Source organism: Carassius auratus, chromosome 7 (genome assembly GCF_003368295.1).
Source record: "Carassius auratus strain Wakin chromosome 7, ASM336829v1, whole genome shotgun sequence".
NCBI classification, from domain to species: domain Eukaryota; kingdom Metazoa; phylum Chordata; class Actinopteri; order Cypriniformes; family Cyprinidae; genus Carassius; species Carassius auratus.
The window spans coordinates 12,205,021-12,229,912 of record NC_039249.1 but is presented as its reverse complement, the minus strand read 5'-3'; the positions used below and the strand labels follow the sequence as shown (position 1 = coordinate 12,229,912).

General features: G+C 38.0%; 1 protein-coding gene across 7 annotated transcripts in view; it reads right to left on the bottom strand.

Annotated features, from left to right (window-relative positions):
- Window positions 1–24,892, bottom strand: part of apba2b (amyloid beta (A4) precursor protein-binding, family A, member 2b) — an 81,956-nt gene that overhangs the window by 41,869 nt on the left and 15,195 nt on the right. For 5 of the 7 annotated variants that reach the window (XM_026267352.1, XM_026267356.1, XM_026267357.1 and 2 more), the window contains exon 2: window positions 11,937–11,975. The exons of 1 other annotated variant lie outside the window; for it this stretch is intronic. The gene's annotated coding sequence lies outside the window, so the exon portion shown is untranslated. Of the gene's footprint in view, window positions 1–10,956; window positions 11,049–11,936; window positions 11,976–24,892 lie in introns of those variants that run through there. One more of the 7 variants, XM_026267353.1, reaches the window with a different exon arrangement.

Below are 24,892 nucleotides of genomic sequence, written 5' to 3'. Positions count from 1 at the left end.
ATTTAACAATTTCCTTACTTTTTTTCTGGGCCTAGAAAGTGTCAGTTGTATTGCTGTCTATGAAGGGTCAGAAAGCTGTATATGCATTAGTAATTAAAGGTAAATTAACAATTTAATAGCTCAGAATTAGAAAATAACAAGCATTTCAATATTCTATTATTATGAATAAATGGCAAAAAATCTTCAAAAAGAGAATATGCATCAATAGAAAAATGATTCAAACTGAAATGGGTTAGTCTGATTATAAATTTTTTTAAATGTATTTCCTAGTTAATGGGGACTTAGTTACACTAAAAATAGTTCAGAATTATGAACATAATGTGATTTCAGTCTTCTTCTATTATTCTAAATAAAAGTAAAAACATAATAATACATGCATGAACAGGGAGAACATGTTTAAGGAAGATTCAGGTGGAAATGGGTTAGCGTGTTATAATTAAGCCCCCCAAGGGGAATGTGTTAATGAAACAGCTGTGTGAATGGGTTGAGCTAAACCACACTCACTTTCGTGCCCTCTCTCTTGCTCCCTCTGTATCTGTCCTCTCTGAAAGCCCACAAGCAAAGCACCTGCTAGTAATTGTCCTTACACATGCCTGCTGGTGCTGGCAGCAATAACTGTTTAAATGTTCACACCAAGAAGTCACACCAACTTGATGAAAATTCAGACAACTGCATAAAAGCAGTTACAACATAAACTGTTGAAGAAATTCATAAAAAAAAAAAAATGTCTAACCCTAATAAACTAATTAATAATGATAATTATGTTCAAGAATTTAAAAAGAAATGTACTTAAAAGCAATTCTCTGATCTGAGAAGAAAGTAAGAGAGATCCTGAGAAAGAAAATCAGACTACTCAGATTAATTAAACATCCAGGCAGAAGCCTCATTACATGACAGACCCAGGCAGCTCATTCAGCCTTCATACTTTTACATTGTCTTCCAAATGATATAGCTAAGATAACCGCACCCCTAATAAAAGACAGAAAATCTCTTTCTATCGTGATTATGTGAGCTGTTGCTGCCTTACACACCTGTATGTACTTTCTATTCTTTCTACTTTACATTCAAAACTAGAAAAACTTAATTTCATTGTAATGTTTTGTGTAAAAGGGATAGCTCGCCTAAATAACATTTACTCACCCTCCTGTTGTTCCAAACCTGTATGACTTTTTTTCTTCTGTGGATGTTGTTCAAAAAAAGTATTTTCCCCCACCCAACACAATGAGTCAGTGGGGTCCAATGTTGTTCAGACCCTTCTGAGTTTGAAAGTATCATCTTTTCTGTTCAGCCGGAGAAAGAAAGTCATACAGGTTTGGAGCGACATGAGGATCAGAAAATTATGACAGCATTTTAGTTTTCAGGTGAACCTTTTAGCTCAGCAGGAGCTGCGGTGCAGAGCACATAACAGCTGCTTACATGGCAAACACTTAACACTGTGTCAAGTTCACACAGGAGGGAGAAAATTATGCAGAACTGAAGAATGCATTTGAATATAAAGATGTGTTGTATACAACATAGACAGAACCATATTAAATTGTCCATCCACTTATTACCCATACTGCAGAGAGACTCTGGGTAAACATGTTTACATGGTTGTAAGTGAATTCTTTCTGTTTCCATTATAACATCTTCCTATTTCTAGCATGCAAAGTGAACACCTGCCCACACAATCCAGACTTAGCACTTGGTGTGAGGAGTGGATCATAATCCACCAACCACCCAGAACTCCTTAAAGCTATACAGAGTCATTCTAAAAACCCTCAGAACGCATTGGCAACAGCCTACGAACCACTCACAACATCCACAAGGCAAGAAGATTTGACAGTAGTGTTTCAGCTCACATAAACACATAGACACACGTTCTCTTCCCCATAACGCAGACAAGCAGCACAGCTCACAGATGGTATGGGAAACATTGGATATTGAGTTGTGTGTTTCTCTCTTTGAACACCTGCTGAGGGTCTGGCTCAGTCACTTATCAGTAAAACTGACCAGCGAGCAACAATACCGGCTGGTCCAGCGCCGTCCGCACTACCTTCAGTGCCATGCCCTCGAGCAAAGCACAGGGGGAGGCCACAGATGGCCTCCAATATGATGTGAATAGAGAATCCGAGAGCAAATGAAAAGAGGAAAAGAGTGGAAGGCCATGTTGGCAGGGAATGGTAGTGCTGCTTGAGTATGTGAGTGAGTCAGTCAGTGAACTGGGATGTTTCACTGTTTGTATCACTCTGTTTGCCTGTGTTCACAGCATTACAGAGTATGTGAGTTTTGCTTGGAGCGAAATGCATATTATTTGAAAGTCACTGCATCGTTTTTCAGTTCTCTCACCATTGAACAGGGAACAGGACAAGGGAGAACTCAAAGTGGAGTAGAGCTATGTGAAAATCACGCACCTGATGAAATTTACTGCTGATTAGAGAACTGGCTTTACTGACTAGATGCGCATTAACGATCGGCCGATCATGATCCCTAATTCCTAATTATGCAGTTCATTGTGTTGTTTCTCAGCGTCAAAGGAAATGAAAACGAAAAGTCACAAAATACAAATGAATCAAACAAAATAGACTCGGAAGAGATGTAGATGAATGCAAACACGTCGCATGATCCACAAATGCACATTTCAATCCCTACATGCACAAATTATGATAATTTAATACAAACTATAACAATTGTATATGTCTCTATTTGAACAAAATGCTGTACATTCATGTAATTCTTAACTCTGCAGACACCGATTGAAAAGCATTTGTTTCAGTGTAGTGATGCACATTCAGAAATTTTTCAAATCGTGTACCCGTTCATGAATTGCACTGGGCCTTGTTCGTTAGTAGTTGTGTGTGTGTGTGTGTGTGGGACGTGAAATACTGAAAACTGCGAAAATGAAGTCTCAAAATCCAAATGAACCGAACCAGATCGACTCGAACTAGACGTCAATTAATGCACGCGTGTCACTCGATCCAATACGCATGGATTCCTTTTTGCATGAGCAATTAATGATATATTAATGCAGAACAGAACATTTTTATTCACAAACATGTCTGTATATGTACAAATTGCTGCACAAACATTTAATCCTGAATCAAACTGAAAGGCATTTGTTTGTGGTTCGTAAAATACATGTATAAAATCGATTTTTTAAAATTGATATTTTTGCGTGCATCTATTAATCATTTTGAGACAAATTCCATCCCATATTATGTATATATTATGTACATACAAAAATATATTTTAATTCTCTTCCTCACTCGCACCACATTCAAACCAGCACACAAGACAAAGCCACCATTGCGGTAGACGGCTTGCCTCCTGTCAGCCATCTGGGCTGTGGCAGCTGGGAGCAGACCCTTTAGTGCCTCCAGAGAGAAAAGGAGAGAGACGGGGTTGACAACAAGAAGAGGCAGAAGTGGAAGTAGCCAGAGAGGATGGGAGAGGAGCGGAAATGCAAAAATGAAGCTAGTTTGTGAAACAGCAAATCAAGACCACCAATTTTACCTTCCAATCCATGGGCAATCTGATCCATTTTATTTGCTCTTCCCTAATACTCCTTATTTGCTGCGTTCATGCAATCAAAACACAAGCGAAAGCACAAAATCATGCATATATCTCTATTAGCAGCAGCTTTATGACATGAAACCCATTTTGGATGCAACAATCTATATTTAGCATTTATGAATCTTTCTCTTATGAGCCCCAAACATTAGTTGTAGCATTGGTAAAGCACTTGGATACAGAACACAATAAGACTGCAATAAAACTAAAAGTCTAAGAGAATAAGTAGATGCGCTGAAATAATGAGAAGCAGAACTTGCTAAGAGAAACCATCCAGCTTTACTTAAAAATTTCATGTAAAGTTGGACTGCTTTCCCTGGGTGAATCAATCAATCCCACCCAATAACATTCCCATGGTGTACTCCACATGCCCTCAAATAAATGATGGCCATGACCTTTGCTAGACATATGATGTATGAGTCATTATGGCACCTGTGCTTGCTGCTGAATACAGATTTCTAAGGCAGGTTAACATTACAGTGCGCCCTCATTATGGCAGCATCTTTAATACATCAGCAGTTATGGATGATTATTTGATGAATATACTTACCAAGCAGTAACAAATTGCCCAAAATGCACATTTTATAACACAAACAGCCTATTGCATTCTTACTGACCAGCAACCACCACAGCATGGGTATTTGTGGGTCAATTATGACCAATATTTCTTTGTTATAAAGTGATGTTAAGAAATAGAGATCATACCAACCAAATCACCTTTTGTGGAACTGCCTTCAGATAAAACACATCCATGAAAGATTTGTATGAGTTTTTTCCCAGTAACGACAAATTAACTTTTCATTTGCGGAAAGGAAGTTGATTAAAAGTTGACAGGGTTGGGGAATCGGTCGATGCCCAGGGTGATGAGGTGGTTGATATATGAAGGCTGATGAAGAAATGGTCAATACCGGGAAGGTTCAACTCAGAGATAATGCAGCGCTGAGGCAGACAAACATGGAAAAGCTCCACCCACTGACAGCCTCGGCTCATTAAATATTCATGAGGCTGCAAATGACACAAAGACATTACGCTCATCTTCCAGGGTGCACTGGGAGCACAGAGTGTGTAGGCAGATTTGTGCACATGTCTTCCAAGTTATTTCTAGGAGAGCTACACATCTGAGGATTAAGTAGAGATAAGCGGAGTCATTCTGTTTTTATTTGAGCTTGTTTGTTAATATTAACAAAAACTCTAATCCCTGTGATACTAACATAAAACTGCCAGGACACTCTAAGCCTATGGCCACAGTTTGTTTTTAAAATGCTTAACTTAAATGTGTGATACACAGTAAATAATGATCATTTAAAACATGTAGGAGCTTGGATCCAGATACAGTTTTACTTGCATCATGACTTAACAAGTTAATTACTATGCATCTTATTTTTCCTGCACTAAAATGCAGAAGTATCTTCAGCATTTATTTATTATTACCATACAGTAATGTGCCATGTGGCTGTATAAAAAACCCTGTTCTGTTCTCAGAGGTTGTGGAGGTTTGACCAGTCCCAGAGAACACTGCAGGACAAAAAAAGAGAGAAAGGATACAAACAAGAGGGCCAAAATCACCTGGTGCAAACGCTACCATCGGCACACTATCCATATCCATCGCCCAGCGGAACAGCGAGTACCAAAGCACAGAGGAACAGAGTGTTCCTCCTCATATTTCTCACCGCTGGGACACCACAGCAACATAAGTCAGTTCAAAAACAAACACTATAGCCAAGAAATTAGTTCAGAAACCGAGGGTCTGTTGAAGAACTGAGGGTGTGAGAGCACACATAAACATGCAATACACAGTCTGACAGGCCTTGTGCGCGCTGTACGAATAATGCATGATTCAGAGCTATTTTAAGACGGTGTTTTCAGCACACTCTGTGTTGCATGCCACCTTCTGCCCACATTATCTGTAAGTATAAAATAATTCAGTGTAGTTTGGCTTAAAAAAATAACTGAATTACATTTAAGCTCTTTTACTCTTAAACAGCATATGAAGGTCAAAAAATAAGCCGTCTTCAGTGTGTTGGAAATTCCTTAGAATTTAATAAAATACATGTCAAACATGTTTTAGACAATCACTTTTCATCCAAAAATTAGCGGTTTTATTACTAAACTGCCTCTAATTTTCTTGTTGGACCGATTTATGCATGGTTTTGCCAGATATCATAAGAATTAGCTTCATGTCAAGTTATTTCATATGACAGAATCAATCTGGCTATATTAGGTTCCAGCACTGAAAGTAATTTAAAGGTTCATATCAGGTACACATTTTCAGATGTAACAGTGCGAGGAGATATCATATCCGCAAACGATGATGGGTCAGATTGGCAGCACTGTGCTTCCAGGTTGCCTCTCTTTCGGACTGAACTCTGGCAGGTTAAAGATGAAAAGAGTACATATTTTAAGATTGGTTCTGCTTTCAGTATAATTGATTATTTTAAAGCTCAGAATGCCTTAGGGTTGAAAAGCAGATCAGACTAGCTAGAGTCATATCAGTCTTTGGGGAAAAGCAGGTCAGAGCCAAATAAATAGGGCGACCATGAATCTTCAGTCTTCAAATGGTGTAACAGTGTCTTACAGCTTACAAAAAAACAATAAGACATGCTACAAGGTGCTTTTTAACATATAGTGTGATCTGCATAGACAGAGACTTTTGTAAAAGGAGTTCTCACAGAAGAAGCACTGTTCTCTGATCTATTTAAGCAGGCTGTTTCACCCATCATCCTTTAGGTTTTGGATTACCATGACAGGCTGACATCACAAAGTGCCTCAGCAGCTTTCTGTCTAAGTTTTGAGACTAAAGCTGTAATAGGATACTGAGAGCAGTCTTCAGAGGTCTTCAAAACTGCTCCATGAAGACTCACTGTCCTCCAAAGTTTAGTTCCATTCCATCTTGATTCAACACACCTTTGTGTCATTTACAAGTGACTCTGAAGTTTTTGATTGCAGAACAATGGGTCTACAGAGCTGTATCTAAAAACTCAGTCAGCTGAATTGTTTTAAATACTTTTCATGTAATTTGAAAAAAAATTCCCACACTCAAATTAACTTGTTGACCCAAGGATTTACTGTTTCACAATTTGTAATAAGAACCTATCATTATTAAAAAATATATACAAGTGATAGTGAACATTATTATATATCTAACATTATCAATAATAACCAGAAAATCAGCTTAATATCTAATTTATATTTTAATCATTTTCAATAGTTCAGTGAAAATATAAAAGCCATTCATTTAAACTCAGGAAACATCATGTCTTTACACAAAAATGTTGTACTTTAGGAAGGAATAATCATATTTTGGGAGGATTTGGCATCAACCAGTTTGATAGAGGCGAAAAATTACATTTCGTAGCAAAAAATCTAATTATTTAGATTTTGTTTCCTCAAGTACACTCGATGGACTGGATTCATTTGGAGCAACATTTATGTTCAGAATGAAACCAAACGGCCTTGATGACTAACAAAACAAAATATCAAAAAGAATATGACAGTCTGCCAGAACACATACTGTATATACTTGTAAACACACACCTGCATACAAATTGCACTTGATCACAACACGAATAGCATCTAAATCCAGTACACAGAGAGATCATCTGGTTAGTTCAAGCGTAGCAACACCGAAACATCCAGCATCTAAGGATACTGTTTAAAGGTACATTATCTTTAACTATAACAAAATGACAAATCAAGCAGGCAACTGCGGGTATGTCTCTCTTTAAGGCATCAGTAATAAGCCATCCTACAGCCTGTGAATTGATTCTGTATGCCTCTGAAAGTATGTGTGAAGGCGAAAGCGATAGAAACTTGCTGTTCTCTCCACATTCAGACTGACTGCTCTGCACCAAATGCAATGGATTAAGGGCCTATCATCACTGCGGGGAGCGTATCATCAGTTTACACTGAGGCTTTTCATGGCTCCTGTTCATTAAATAGCCAGATCTGCCTTTTTAACATCCTTTCTTGGCCTTTTAAAGACTTTTTTATGAGAACTCATATCATCACTGGTCTAAGCGCAAGAAAATAAAACAGTCAACCCCATCATTTTAAACAGCAGGCTGGTGTTTGTTGGGGTCCAACATGGCTGCTGCCCTCCTGAGTGCTCTGTCAGTTTGATGCTGATGGATTGAAACTATCTGAAGAAGATTATGAGCCTCGGTTTAGATCTGAGGGTGAATCACAACACTGTCTCACTCTTTCATTGCATTCGGCAGGACGGCTAACTGCCATAAGCGAAGCGAGCGCAGTTGGAATTGAATCCCTTCTCTCTGCATCCGCTAATCCTCTTTTGCACTTGATCAATCATGAGCTTGCCCGAACCCAGTCACACAACACACTGCAAAGAAACTGAAAAGAGAGAGGAAAAATGTGTCTGTCCAAGCAAAATCCCCCTTGAGGATGTTTCAGTCACAACCAGTTTGCACCAGTTATAATAGGACATGTTGAACAGATGTTTCATAAGGATAGGAAGATGTTTTCATTTCATTTATTAGGTTAATATAATGTTATCTAATAACAACAGCAGAACATTCAGGTGTAATGTTTACTCACACCGGCAAGAGTTAGAGGATCTAAAAGCAGTTGTATTATTTACAAAGGATCATTTAAGCATTATCTAACCAAACACGCAGCCTAAATAGGAAAAGACCTGACAAAGGACAAGTAAAACATGAAGGATAAATACACAAGGGTTAATGCAATAACAAGACAAAAAGCAATGACTGAAGGCAACAGATCAAGAAAACCAATTGGTGCATTCAGTCATACTGGAAGGACTGTATTTACGATATGAGCACACATCACCTGAAGCCACAATTTCCAATGGGAAAATCAATACTTTCTTTAAACTCAGACCGACCTTAGCTACTGTTACCATGCACCATTTTTTCAGACTTCTATTGGAAAAGCAACGCAGGATCTGTGTGTTAGGACAAATTTAAAATGCAATTTTATGAAAATTATCCAAAATGGACTAAAATGTTGTTGCTGGGTCACTGGTCTTTTGAAGTGTTACTAAACCCCTGGTCAGAGCCTGACTCCACCCAATGGCAATATTTGAGAAATGCTGGGCAGAGCACAGCGGAGATAGAGGGGACGAACCGAGGGTGAGGCTGAGCGGGTGGGGCGTGAACCTGAGACCCGCAGTGACAGATTAATGGACAGCTGCTATCAGAGTCGCTTAGTAAGGCACTGTGCCGCTTTTCAGCGCGGGCTGTGTGGAGAAGCCCATTTCCACCTCCATTGCGTTGGAGAAGCAATCCCGCGTAAAATGCAGTTTGCACACTCCAGCTCCAGAGGGCAGCACTCAGGCGTTTTTACACCATATATTGAAAATTAAAACACTTTATACTCAAATGTAAAGAAAGTTACTCGAATCAATGAACATCACTAATAAAGCCCCATTCTTACAGATCATTAAATAAAAAAAGTTGGTTTAGGGTTTAGTTACCCTTTAAGGTATCCAGAGAAGAACAGTATTTTTCTTTTCAAAATCTTTAAATAAATGTTTAGAAGTTGAAAAGTCAAAATCGCCAGTTTTCCATCAGGTTACTGTAATTTAATATTTCTTTATAGAAAAATGGTGCATAACGTTATTTGCAATGTATACATTTTTCCCAGCCCACATAAGATATGATAAGAATATGATATATAATCATATTTTACCACTTTATGAGATTTTTCAGAAAATCACACAGATCACAGAAATTTCCAGTTCATTCCAATGGGATGTACTGTACTGTGAAGCTTGTCTGACTTAAAACAGTAACCATGGTGTTGAAGAATAGCAAGAAAGCTTGCCAGAAAATACTAAACAACATTGACAATTGAAAATACAAGGGGCACATAATTTCCTCTGCATTATTTTGCAAAAGCGCTAAAAAAGCTTCCTGTCTTTGCCTCCGAGTGAAAAAGCGAGAGTAAAACCTGAAATTGTCCATCCCGAGCAAAATGTATTCCAACCGAAATCAGTTGAATGCACATCATCACGTCATTATTATTATTTCCAAACTCATAACTTCCCAGGAGAGCTTGAATGCAGTACATCATTAAACAAGACACACCTGAGAACCACAACCTAGTCAAGAAAATAAAAAAAGAACTTCAGTACATAAAACCACTTCATTAGACATTTTCCCTTCCCAAACTGAAGGCTAAAACAATCATATAACACTGAAGCAGTGTTACAGTATTGTCAGTTTCTCAATGAAAGTCTTTGGAGGAGGGTAGTCTGCATGCCTCCATTTCCAGTTTCCATCCATCAAAAAAATATGCTAGAAAGGGCACGAGGCAGCACAGCAGGAAACACCAGCACGTTTTGCATTTTTGTCTCCATCTGTATGCAAATGCTTCCATTATTGCTTGATTTGTACGACCAAGGGCAGCAACACATTTCATCAAATGCTACATTTCCCCACCTACTGATGCTGTGCTGTGCTCTGAACAAAGCACAAGGCCAGAGAAACACAGCGGAGAGCAACAGAATCAGTGTTCTGCTAATTCACAATCAACAAGAACCAATAACATTTCAGGGCAAATTTCAGAGAAATAAAGAAACATACTTTGATTTTGGCCTGTGATGTGCCCCTCATGAGAAGTGATGGGCACAAAACAAATTCGAGCAATAATACATCTAAAAATATCAGCAAATCATCCAAGTGCACACCAGTGTTTCTGTGATGTCCAACTCCAAAAATGACTCTTATGAGATGGCTCATTTTAATGAGTCAGTCTAAAAGATTCACAGAGCAGTCGCAAATGGTTTGAATCAAAGTTCACAACTGCTACTGTTCACAATCAACTCCCTTACCGATTAATTTTTCAGTCATTCCCTATTACAAGAACTTCACATTTGTGAGACTTCAAATAGCATGACATGGTGGAACCATAATCAACACGTTTTTCTGTTTTTGCTCTAAACAGGCATACATCATTTTACAAAACTAGATCAATAATTACATGGCACAAATACAATCAGAATCAGTTATGTGACAACAACAATTCTGAATATGTTTATACTAAACGCATCAATAAATAATATCATAGTCTGTTCAAAAATTTTTCCTTAACTTCAACAATATCTAAATAAATTGGTGACTTAATCAACAAAAAAAAAAATGCATGTCTCTGCGACCCTCCCCCTTCCATCCAACACGACTGATTTTTCTTTGCTTAGAAATCAAGATTAGGAAGAAAAGTCAGTTGGTATCCGTGTTGATAGACAACAGAAGACGGTCTGACCCCGCCCTAGCTAGGCTGCCTCCAGTAAACCGCTACAGGTCTCCATCCCTGCCCTTTTCTTGCACCGCTCAAACAGTCCATTCAAAAATACAACAATGCTAAAAGAACATATTTCCCCTAGACATATCCTTATAAAATTTTTGTGAAAGTAATGCGGATACATACTGAAGAGTGAAGTGTTTGGGCAGCCGTGCCGCTCTGTGATCCTTCCTCCACCTCATAACATCTTCAAAGACATTTCCCATGATACCGCACTCCTCCACCAGCCCCACCACCAACACGGAGCCTGAGCGTAGATTAGCATGTGCCGCCCTTCCCCCACAGCTCTTATTGCATTCACACACCTTATTATTTGGCACAAGGCCAGGCATGTCACTGTTAAATCACACTTTTGTCATGAATACAGAAAGCTGTTAAAACCAGACAACAGTGTTACCCAGGGTTGCACATCATTCAGAACTGAACTGAGAATATTTTTTTACATTCCAATTCAGCAGCTCAGTTTGAATTGAATTAGCAAACTGAACGCTGAATTGCAACTGAAATTTATGGAAGTAGAATTAAAAATTCATGTAATTTCAACAAGTGTATTTTATAACCAGGAAAGTGAGGACTGTCAAGTCTTGTATGAAGATTGACAGACAGATAAAAACTGGTTTTAAATTTCACCTATAGAAATTTGCATTCGATTTATACTGCTGTTCAACTATTAATTTTTGAATGACACTGAAAAAAGGACACATTAAATTGATCAAAAGTGAGAGTTTCTTAACTGTCACTTTTGACAGTTAAGACTTGAGTAATGCCTGCTGAAAATTCAGCTTTATCATCACAGGAATAAATTAGATAAAAAATATTTCACAGTAGCAATGTTTTTACTGGATTTTTTTAACCAAAACAAATCCAGCTTTGATGAAAAAAAAAAACTACCCCAAACTTTTGATGGTATCTATGCGTATACATATATAAATGAATGCAATATGTGCTTTTCTTATCAAAATCAGTGCAGGAAAAGCTACAAAAAAAAAACAAAAAAAAAAACAGTCTAGGCCTGATTATGACACACAAAACAAGGGAGATCTTCTGATCCATCTGGTGTGATTGCTGTTTGTGCAGAGAGCATTCTCATTTTAAGAGACACTTACCGATTGTTGTGGGGTGAAGTGGATGTCTCAGGCACAAAACTAGAAGAGAAAAACAAAGAGATGAATAAGAACATCATGACACACACAGAATCTGTCCTCACCTGCTAAAGAACGTTTAACATTTTGTTGATGAAATATATGATTAACATTGTGTCTAATGTGAGAACCTCAACTTCAGTGATCTTATAAAGACAAATGACAACACATACACACACGCAATCAACTAGCAGGGTCATCTATTAATTTTAATAAAGCTACATCAATGAGTGATAAAAGACGAGGTGTGAGTTTGACTGACATGTCTATAAAATCTAGCGTTTAATGGGAAACAGGAAGCTAGTTTTCTTCGGCATGTCTCACACTTTGACTCTGTTTGGTGCTGAGAGTTGATTTGCGTGCCGTGATTACTGAGCACCAGCTCACAAAGAGGCTGATTGAATCAACAGTGCCACTGCTCCGGCACAATCTAACGAGGGAGGAGGAGAAACAGGGACGTCCCAGCCAAGACAAGTGATGCAGAGCATTATCTCTGTCTTTCCTCTCCTCCTGACATTGTCACTTGTTCTCCCGTGGGGGTGCTTCTACACGAGCAGATGTTTGCCATTAGATGAGACTGATAACAACACCACACATGTCCCCCACAGACTCTGGTGACTTTGGCAGTAATTTGTACACTTAATTGTAGAAGTGTCCTATAAATTTGTTCATTTCCTAAGGGACATGTGTCTTCCAGACGGGCCGAGACAAACAAAAATCAAATCCGATGTGAAGTGACACCGTCACACCCTATTTTCTGCACCTGCTCCGAACACGATGAGGTATAATCAGCTATAATCGACTGAGAAAGACGACAACATCTTTATTTTACCAGGAGAGAGCTCCTAAGGCTTATGACTAATGATTAATATAGCATCAACTGTTCAGGGAAATAGGAAAATGAATGATGAGAACATTGTTTGCACAGTTGCACACAAAAGATCTTTTTGACATCTTGCTGGCAGATGTTGCTCTTTCAAATGCAGTTCAGCAGGAACTGGTAAATCCAGTGATAAGTCGAGTAAGAGGATTCAGCTCTATGGACAGATGGAAATACTGAGAGGAAGAGAGGAAATATGTTGCCTCTTTCTCTGCTTTTTGAAGGAATACTTCATCTGAAATGAAAGTTCTGTCATTATTTTCTCACCATCATGTGAGAAAACCTGCTCTTTCTTCTGAAGAACACAAAAGACACAGAAGTGAAGTGTAGCAGATAGTTGATGCTGCTTATTTCTATAAAGGAGAACCCCACTGTACTATATATATATATATATACACACACACACATACTGTATATGTTACGTGAGCTGGCTAAGAGGGAAATGCACAATGAAGGAACAGAGTCAACAAGTTATTTAATCATGAAACCAGGAGTAAATCCAACATTTAGCAACACAAATCCAAATCAATAGCAGACAGCCAATTCAGGAACAAAACAGGGCTTAAAGGGAAATGTAACCCCTCTATCCTGGGTCCTCAACGCCACACCTTGTCCTTGCTCCGAGTGGGCCTCGAACCCAGGACTCCAGCACGGGAGGCAGATGCACTAGCAAGGAAGCTAAAATGACTGCAGCCACTGACATCTGTGTGAGGTTTACAGCACAGCACCTACCCGCTGGCCTCCGTTACAGACACTCCACCCCAAAATGAACATTTTGTTATTAATCACTTACCCACATGTCATTCCAAATCCGTAAAAGCTTCATTCATCTTTGAAACACAATTTAAGATATTTTGGATGAAAACCTGGAGGCTTGTGATCAGGGCCGCGGGAAGTAATTTTGAACAGGGGGTGCTGTGAATTTATTTATTTTTTTTCTTTACAAAAAACCTATGAGCCAATAGGCCTATTTAAAATACATTTTAAAAATATATACATTGAGATTTACTACTTTATTGTCATATACACTTCAGTGCACAGCCAGCCAGGGTCTGAAACACACATACATCAGTTCTCAGATATGCGCAATGCGCTATTAATCTGAAGCAGAAGCAGAATCAGAAATAATAGTTTAAATAATAGTTTAATAATCGAAAAAAACGAAATAATTACTTTCATTACAATTTCAGATAGCCTATACATACATGCAACTCATTTAGATACAACAAATAATATTACAACAAAATATAATATTAATCAAACTTCACAATAAAGCTAAAACAATGCAATCGATTTGGTCAGCTGGCTTGAGTCACTGCACGTTTATGTCACACGCAACTCTATTAACTCCAAAATCTTTTTACGCACACCACAAGGAAATAATCTCTGACTATTTAAGCAATTTGTTTATTGAACAGTTCTCCACATCCATTACGCAAAGAACACACGCACAGTATAAAGCTTTCTGTCTCCATCTCCAACCTTTTTACACAAACCACAAGGAATCTCCGACTATTTAATATGGCTGGGTAAAAAATAGATTTTTCGATCAATCGTTTTTTAAAATGTGGTCGATTCAAAATCGATTCTCAAAGGCCATGAATCGATTTTTTTTCCCGTATTTATTTCCGCATACATTGAACGTAATATTAGCTTTAATCTAATTACAAATCTTCTCCACTAGATGTCAACCTCTTATGTGCCTTGTGCGATGTTACCAACGAACCTATCATTCATTCATTCAGTTTAAAGCAGTGGTTCCATTTTCTGCAATGTGCGTCAGGTCATGCTCCCGTTCGCGTCTTACAGACTGCATCTTAAAGCCTCTTATACTTTCTGCGTCCTCGAGTCCGCTATGGACCGCTATGCAGGCTTGATGTAAAACATCGCCATCGGAGAGTGTGTACCGAGTCTGAGCAGACAACCGCGCGGACAGGTGCGCGTGGTCAGTTGTCTTCAAAAGCACAATTGCACATGTTCAGGCAGTGTGAAGAATCCCATTGCCAATCGAACTAATCGTGCCGGGCTCGGGCTTGTGCGGTAAATGAGCGGTCATGTAATGTTTCGATTAGCGCGAGAAATATGCGAAAATGTATGCTGAGTAGTTGAAACGGAGGCTTGCTTCTGACGATTACGTTTTGGTAGCACCAGCAACTAAAGCAAAGTCTGAGGTTTGGAAAAGTTTTGACCTTGTTTATAATGAGAATAATGAGTGAATAATGACGCACCATCAGTGAGCGCAGGAGCGCGCTGAAGACATCTACAGTCGATTCAATCATTTTCCTCCACAAAAACACTTAGGCCTTACCTAATCTTGGTGAGTAAATGTTTTTCAAATAATAACTAAATATTACTTGAGTCTTAAATGCATAATGTAGACAGAGTAGGCTATATAAGCTAATGTTGGCATTATTATTTTATTATGCCAGCTGCTATGGCGAAGCAAATCCGGCAGTGCCTTTATCTTAATTCATTTCGTTATTGCCAAATACCCATCTTAATTTATAATTTATCTTAATGAAATTTTTTAAGAAAGACTTGTTTTTATTGGTGCGTTGGCCTATTTATATGCTAAATGAGCCTATACCTAGGGTTATTTATAGAGTGCTGAGATGTTACGATCTTACAGAGGACTTATTTTATTTATTTGTTCAAACTTCCAAGTGGCCTATTACGTTAGTCATGTATAAATTATGTTAAACTATGTATAAATGACTCATTCCTGACAAAAGGCAAAAGATCTGTGTGCTGCGTACATTTGAATAATGTCGGGTTGTAAATGGGTTCGGGCTCTTAAAAAGCTGTCAATCAAAATGTACGTGTCGGCTCGGGACATGTCGGGCTTATCTTTTAAGGCCCGATTACATCTCTAATAGAAAATCGAATCGAAAATCGAATCGAAAATCGAATCGAGAATCGAAATAGAATCGATTTGAGAGCTTGTGAATCGAAATCGAATCGATCTGGAACATCTGAATCGATACCCAGCCCTACTATTTAAACGTTATTTAACAGTTCTCCACAACCATTACACAAAGAACACACGAACGAAATAATACTCTCCATCCCCACCACCTTAAAAAAATACTATAGTGTACTACTTACAATTGCTTGGCTAGTCAAAGCTGATCCCACACTTGTTGCCAAAAAAAAATAAAAGTTACAAGCGCGTTTCAAATATTTTAATAGGCCTACATTTTTTTTTATCTCCCTCTCGTCACTAGGGGGTGCTGCAGCACCCCCAGCACCCCCACTTCCCGCGGCCATGCTTGTGATTGTACCATAAACTGCCAAATAAGTTATACTGTCAAGGTCCAGAAAAGTATGAAAGATGTCGTCAAAATAGTTCAACTACCATCAGTGGTTCAACCGTAATGTTATGAAATGACGAGAATACTTTTTGTACACAAATAAAATAAAAATAATGACTTTATTCAACAATTTGTTCAAATCAGAGCAGAGTAGGCTTGTGGAATGGAGGGGTTTGCTCCAAACTTGCTTGGAACGAATCGTTTCCTAATCATTGGCAAATGACTCTAATATTAAATGTATATTCTGAGAAAATTACAACTTCAACAAGATATTAGAACACTTTAAAATACCATATGACCTGCTCTTTAAAACTTTTTGTCACCCTAACAACAAACAGCTTTACTCATTCTTATACACAGAGTCTTATATTGTCTATATCAGCTATGACTATTTTTGTCTTTCAAAAGACAAAATATTTTGAAAAAAAGACATAGATATAAACAACATAAAATACAGGCCAGGAGCGAGGCCCTCTAGAAGCGCGAGGCCCTATGTGGTCGAAGACTTGGCACAGCCCTTGCGCGAGGCCCTATGTGGTCGAAGACTTGGCACAGCCCTTGCAACAGTCCGGCATATATATATATATATATATATAATGATTCACTCTATTCACAATTCGATTTACATTTTCTATTTCATGGTTCGATTCGATTCAATTCATGATTATTATTATTTTTAACAAAGTGAGATTTTAAAATTCTAAATGAAAATGTGTCCTTTTATTATTGCTTGGACAAAATGATGCGTGTTTCTTTGTGAAATTAAAATATTAATGTAAATAACAAAACTAAATTGAAATTTTAAAACAAACCTCAAATCCAATAAATAAGTAACAAATAAAAGAAAGCTCTTCATATAAACAAACAAAGGCTTCGTCTGTGCTCTTTCCAAAAAAAAGAGGCAATCACTGCATTTTAATCATGATCCAAACAAAGATGCTGCATAAATGCAACATGAGCAGTTTTAATCTAAATTGTTTTTGTTGGGATTGTATAATTTCGAATTTGAAGCAAAAACAGATTGTCCTGACTTCAGTTTTGTGAAACTATACATAAGAAATATCCAGAGATGTATAAGTACTAGAGACCCAGACTTGAGTAAAAGTACAAGTGCTCTATCAAAAAAGTGACTTGAGTAGAAGCACAACACTTAAGTAGAAGTACTGAAGTATTCAACATTTGTTATACTTAAGTATTGCAAGTAGTCTATTTTAAAATTTACTACTCAAGTACTGAAAGTAAAATTAGAAGTATTGTGTTATTTAGTTATTAAAGAATATAGTCAAACGTTTGAACATATTGTTTTTACTAATTCAAATGATTAACCTAAAGGACAATCACAATTCCTTTGTAACTTTTTGTAAACAAAAATCAGTTACAGGGTTAGTTCGCCCAAATTGCTAAATTATGTCATTAATAACTCACCCTCATGTCGTTCCAAACCCGTAAGACCTAAGTCTATCTTCAGAACACAGTTTAAGATATTTTAGATTTAGTCCAAAAGCTCTCAGTCCCTCCATTGAAGCTGTGTGTACGGTATACTGTCCATGTCCAGAAAGGTAAGAAAAACATCATCAAAGTAGTCCATGTGACATCAGAGGGTCAGTTTGAATAGAAAATACATTTTGGTCCAAAAATAGCAAAAAATACGACTTTATTCAGCATTGTCTTCTCTTCCGTTTCTGTTGTAAGACCGGTTCGCGAACGAATCACTCGATGTAGCCGGATCTTTTTGAAACAGTTCACCAAATCGAACTGAATCATTTTAAACGGTTCGCGTCTCCAATACGCATTAATCCACAAATGACTTAAGCTGTTAACTTGTTTAATGTTGCTGACACTCCCTCTGAGTTCAAACAAACCAATATCCCCGAGTAATGCATTTACTCAAACAGTACACTGACTGAACTGATGTGAAGAGAGAATTGAAGATGAACACCGAGCCGAGCTAGATAACGAACAACAGACTGACTCGTTCACTAGTCAAGAACCGTTTCCGTCAGACGAGTCCAATGACACTGGACACTGAGCTGATGACACTGCGCATGTGTGATTCAGTGTGAAGCAGACCGACACACAAAGCGTCTGAACTGAACTGATTCTTTTGGTGATTGATTCTGAACTGATTCTGTGCTAGTGTTATGAGCCCAGGTAAACCGAAGGCTTGCAGTCAACTCCAATGACGCCATTACGTAGAGCGCAAAAGAACCAGTGAACTTGAGTTTATTGAATCGAACTGTTAGAAAGAACTACTGGTGATCCGAAAACCGATGCAACCAGTTCTTGACTCGTAAACGAGTCATTAGATGGCTCGGCTCGGTGTTCATCTCTCTTCACAGCAGTTCAGTCAGCACGCGCAGTCTTCGCTCAATGATGTGCCAGCTTCATCAAACCTGCCATCTACAGTTCTGGCAGTGGTAATGTGGGTTTGTAATGGAATGATTCGTAACATTTTTATAATTGTAACGAGTAACGATGCCGCGCATAAAAAAATATCGGAGTAAAAGTATTAAACTCAGTGAAAATATGTACTGAAGTAAAAGTGAAAGTAGGAGAAAAAAATAATACTCTAGTAAAGTACAGATACCGCCTTTTAGTACTTAAGTACAGTAGTGAAGTAGTTCTACTTCGTTACTATACATCTCTGGAAATATCTGCATGAAACCGAAACAGCAAACGACCTGAACGAGACGCAGATTCACTCTCTGCCAGCAGGTGGTGCTTAAAGCATTTCCCAGCTTTTGTAAACAAAGTAGCGCAGCACTTATGAACTTTAATATGCATTATACAGAGGCAAGATGAAAAGAAAAAAATACCAACTGAACTTTTCTAATGACAGTGAGTTCCCCTCAGACATACATTCATATAAACTCCTACCCATTATTGTATTGCGATTTGTTTAGTATCTCATCTGATATGAGATATATATATATATATATATATATATATATATAATGTATATGTATGTATATGTATATGATAAAAATGGTATATACCATTTAAATGTTAGGGGTTTTAAGATTTTTTTAATGTTTTTGAAATAAGACTTTTGCACTCACACAGGCTGCATTAACTGGAATGAAAATACAAAAAAAAAAAAACTATCATTAACACTACTATTATAATTATTATTACATACAATGTAAATATATAATAATATAATTGGCAATATATTATATTTAAAAAAAATAATAATCCCACAGTCTGTACTTCAGTCTTCAGTGTCACAAGATCCTTTAGAAATCATGCTAAATATACTATTTATATAAACACACACACACACGTTTAGTTTTGTGAAAAGTGGGGACATCCCATAGGCGTATTGGTTTTTATACTGTACAAACTGTATATTCTATGGCCCTTCACCAACCCTACCCCTAACCCTAACCCTCACAGGAAACTTTTTTACTTTCTCAAAAAAAAAACTCATTCTGTATGGTTTATTAGCGTTTTGAAAAATGAGGACATGGGTTATGTCCTCATAAGTCACCCTCTCCTTGTAATACCTGTGTCATACCCATGTCATTATACAAAGTTGTGTCCTGATATGTCACAAAAACAAGAGCACACACACACACACACAGAGAGAGAGAGAGAGAGAGAGAGAGAGAGAGAGAGAGAGAGAGAAACATTATTAAGAGAGAGCAATTATTAACTGTTGAAACATTATTATGGTCACTTTTGATAAACTTGAATAAAAGTAAAAGATCTTAAAAAAAGTACTGTTCAAAAACTTTTGAAAGGTGACGTATATTACATATGTATTATTAAATATCAAAAACATTTATATATAAATATAGATATAAAAAATAGGCTATATATGGAGCTTTAATCATCACACAATTAGGTGTAGAATGACAATGAGGGTGAGCAAATTAAGAATAAAAAATGTTCACTTTTGAGTAAACTGTCCCTTTAACACTTGCAGACTTTTTATAGACTTCCGTCATCTTTTTCTGTCTCTCTCTCAGAAAGCTCTACCCTCAAAGCCATTTTGATAAAAGCTGCCATCTGGGGTAGAAGCAGGGTCTAATTTTCCAGCCAAATCCTGTCAAATGGCAGTGTTCGTACTGCATGGCGATGGAGCAGTGTGGCTGAAATCCCCTCACCACCCCTGTAGACCTGCTGCTCGCTGCCCTCTCCTCTATTTTGATCACAGAAGGCCGGATGTTGTCTGGTGTCAGCGTAATGGCTCTTTTGAGGAGGCTGCCTGAGAAAGACCATGTGGAGGATGAAAAGGATGAGGAAGAGAACAGGATAGGTTGAGCTGAAAGATGCCCTTGCCATGCATCCATCACTGGCCTTTGATATGGGAAGAAATGGTTCAACATGTGTCACTCTGTCCTAAAAGCCTTAATAGCCCAGCTGAACTGGTACTGTAAATAGCAAAAGCTGGCATCAATAAAATGCCATTCTTTACAATACTATTGCTACCTATGCCTGTGTTCGTGTTTAAAGGTCCCGTTCTTTGTAATTCCATGTTTCAAACTTCAGTTAGTATGTAATGTTGTTGTTAGAGTATAAATAATATCTGTAAAATTCTAAAGCTCAAAGTTCAATGCCAAGCGAGATATTTTATTTAACAGAATTTGCCAACATCTACATCCCTGTAGTTCCTGCAGTAATGACGTCACTAACACAGTTTTATGACTAACCTACGCCCACATGAATACACAAAAAGGGGGCGTGGCCTTGTTGCACTCCGACGGAGAAGAGGAAGAGCTTCGTTTGTGTTTGTCACCATGTCGTTCAAACGCTGTTATTTTCATCTCAGAGTCCAATCATCTTTCTTTGGGCTTCCCAGGGACGCTGTACTTAGAGATCAATGGTTACAACTTATTTTTAACTCGGTTCCCGAAAATTATAATCCACATGTAAAACTATGTGCAGCACATTTTGCTGAGGACAGCTTGCTGAGGACAACTTTCTCAATCTCAATCAGTTTAATGCCGGATTCGCACAAAGATTATTCTTGAAAGATGGAGCAGTTCCCTATTTGTCTGGAGAAGGCGTTGTTTATGGACCACAACCGGTAAGTATATTTTATTATTTAAGTTGGTGCGTTTAACAGTTTCTGTAACTTATTACACAAAGGGCAACGCTGTTTAGCTTTGTTAACTAGATGGTAGGGCTGTGCAAAAAAAAAAAATCGATTTTCATGCGCATCTCATCAGTAAAAACACTCCTGTGATTATAAGTACATCTCCAGCATGTGCGTTCAGATCAGGATTGACAGGTTGACAGGTTTTCAGAACAAATCCTGCCCACTTGCTTCTCAAAACTAGTCCAAAACTAGCCCAATCGCATTTCCAGGAGGGCAGCTTGTGCTCAGCTGGTGTCGAATCACAACACAGGAACCGCTGGCCCAATCAGAACTCGTTACATATTTCTGAAGGAGGGACTTTATAGAACAAGGAAGTCATCAGCTCGTTTTTATGACAGTGAAAACAACGGTATACAGATAATTCAATTGTGTGAAAAATGAACATGAACATGTTATATTTGTAATGATGAGACAGAGAGGTTCGGATCCATGTGCAGAACTTTTAATGAGAATGGTCAGACAGGCAATGATCAGCAACGGCGTCAGGTATATAGGGATAACCAGAATCGAAAACAGGAACAAGCAGATGTCGGGGGCAGGCAGCAGAGAATCAGAGTCAGTATAAACAATCCAAAGGTCAGGTACAGCGAGATCAAACACAAGGGAAACGCTCGGAAATGACAGACACAACAAATCAAGACTTCGCAGAGAGTGAGAGTGAGTGTGCTGCTTATATGTGTGTGTAAATGAGGTGCAGGTGTGGCAAGGAGTTTGACTGAGGAATGATGTGCAGGTGTGGCAGGGTGATTGTGATGCAGAGAATCATGGGAAATGTAGTTAGGGTGTGGTGCAACAGATAAGAGGTGCTAGAGTCCGGGTGACATCTGGTGGTTAATGTGGAATTGTCCTGATTGGAGTTCCCTCTACAAAAGTTCATGGGCACTCCATGTAATGATTGTGACAATATTACACACTGTAAACACAATCAAAGCTTCAAAAAAACACAACCTTTAAGTTCGCCTAAAAAAAAACTTTCTTATTATTTTTATTTTATTTTTTTATTGATCCTCTGAACAACTGGTTCAAAGGTTTGTGGTCTGCAAGTCAGCATTTATTTGGTAAATGCATAATTGATATCATTACAATTTATCTATCACAAGTGTTTATCTAACACAAGTGTTATCTATTAAAAAATTTTTTATGTCATTTATTCCTGTGATGACAAGCTGAATATTAAGCATTAAGTCATTTCAATCTTCAGTGTAATATTTTTCAAAAACCACCCCAATATGCTGATTTAATTTCTTTTTTCATTATTATTATTTTCAATGTTGAAAACAGTAACAATGCTGATGAATATATATATTTTTTAATGTGATACATTTTATCAAGATTCTTAGCAGTACAAATGTGTTTACACTCAACTTAACGAATCCCCACTAAATAAAAGTATTAATTCCATTCAAAAAATCTATTAATTATTTAAAATATTTCTTACTAACCTTCAAACCTTGAACATGTCGAACAGTCATAAAAGTTTGGAACTGGATAAATGTGTGTCTCTTAAATAAATAAATAAAAAATTTAAATAAAAATGTTAATAGGACCCCCGACAGCAGACATGATTTAATCCAAATGAATTAGCCTGAATACATTAGGTTACACCAACAAAGTCAAATGAGTCTTCCATAGTTTCATAAAGTAACAATTCCATGCTAACACTCTTGACACTGAAATTCGATGAAATCCTGCAACTTTCGAACATATCAAAACTCATCATGCTTCAAAAGCTAATTGAATTTTAACAGCTAGCACCATAGATCACTGTGCATCAACTCAGTGCTGCAGATGGAGGTAAACACACAGCCTATTTATGTCTTCAAAAGAGTGCTGCACTTGGAGTGAAGAATGAATACTGCCTGACTCCGGCTCCCATGAGTGAAGATAGCTTTTCAAGGAGAAGAGGAAAAGAAGCTGTGCTCCCTGACAAAGGCTAGTAGTGAAACCAGACAACAGACATACCTTTTATCACAACATAGGCATTGCGGGGTGTATTCTATACCACACGGCCTTCAGAAGCTAACAATGAGGCTGCTGCAGTAAATTTGATTCATATAATTCATACATTACAAGCCCTTAGTTTTTCACCTGTTCATCAAACTCAAGCATCATATTTTACCTTGTGGAAAACACTTTTTGTCCTTCTTTTGCGTCTTCCTGTTAGTTTCAAAACCTTCTGTTACAGTTTTCTTGATAACAGATTCTTGCTAGTGATTATTAAGTTTTATTCACAGTGGACTGTCTATCAAAAACCAGTTATAAAGCTCTCTTTGCATTGCATGTTAAAGAAAGGAAATGAATAAGTGCATAACAGGAAAGAGAAAATAGTTTTCAGCGTCATCAATAAACTCCCTAAAGCTCCAGGTGAATTCCACTGAAATTAAGAGACCTTGTTTGGATTAATAATGATTATTATTCAGAAATGTCAGGGATAGCGTTCTTCTGGAACACAGCGTGAGGATTTGCTGCTGTCTGTGGTGCTGAAACACCTTCAGATCACAGGAACAGAATTCGTTGGAGATCCCACAAAAACAACAGACTGAGTAGTGTCATGTTACGCACTACACATATTACAGTCTGTACACCTCAAACCTGTGGTATGGATATTTGATATAAATAGGCTACCATATATACACTGAACAAAACTATGAACTCAACACTTTTGTTTTTGGCCCCATTTTTCATGAGCTGAAGTCAAAGATCTAAGACTTTTTCTATGTACACAAAAGGCCTATTTCTCTCAAATATTGTTTACAATATCTGTCTAAATCTGTTATTGTGAGCACTTCTCCTTTGCCGAGATAAACCATCCACCTCACAGGTGTGGCATATCAAGATGCTGATTAGACAGCATGATTATTGCATGGATGTGCCATAGGCTGGCCACAATAAAAGTCCACTCTAAAATGTGCAGATAGCACAATGCCACGGATGTTACAAGTTTTGAGGGAGTATGCAATTGGCATGCTGACTCCAGGAATGTCCACCAGAGCTGTTGCCCGTGAATTTAATGTTCATTTCTCTACCATAAGCCATCTCCAAAGGTGTTTCAGAGAATTGGGCAGTAGATCCAAACAGCCTCACAACTGCAGACCACATTTAACCACATCTGCCCAGGACCTCCACATCCAGCATCTTCACCTCCAAGATCGTCTGAGACCAGCCACGCAGACAGCTCCTGAAACATTCAGTTTGCATAAACAAAGAATTTCTCCACAAACTGTCAGAAACCATCTCAAGAAAGCACATCTGCATTCTCGTCATCCTCATCGGGGTCTCGACCTGACTGCAGTTCATCTTTGTAATCGACTTGAGTGGGCAAATGCTCACATTCAATGACATCTGGCACTTTGGAGAGGTGTTCTCTTCACGGATAAACCCCGGTTTTCACTGTACATGGCAGATGGCAGACAGCATGTATGGCATTGTGTGGGTGAGCGGTTTGCTGATGCTAACGTTGTGGATCGAGTGGTGGGGTGAGGTTATGGTATGGGCAAGCGTATGTTATGGACAGCGCACACGGGTGCATTTTATTGATTCATTTTGAATGCACAGAAATACCATGGCGAGATCCTGAGGCCCATTGTAATGCTATTCATTCATGACCATTATCTTAATTAATATT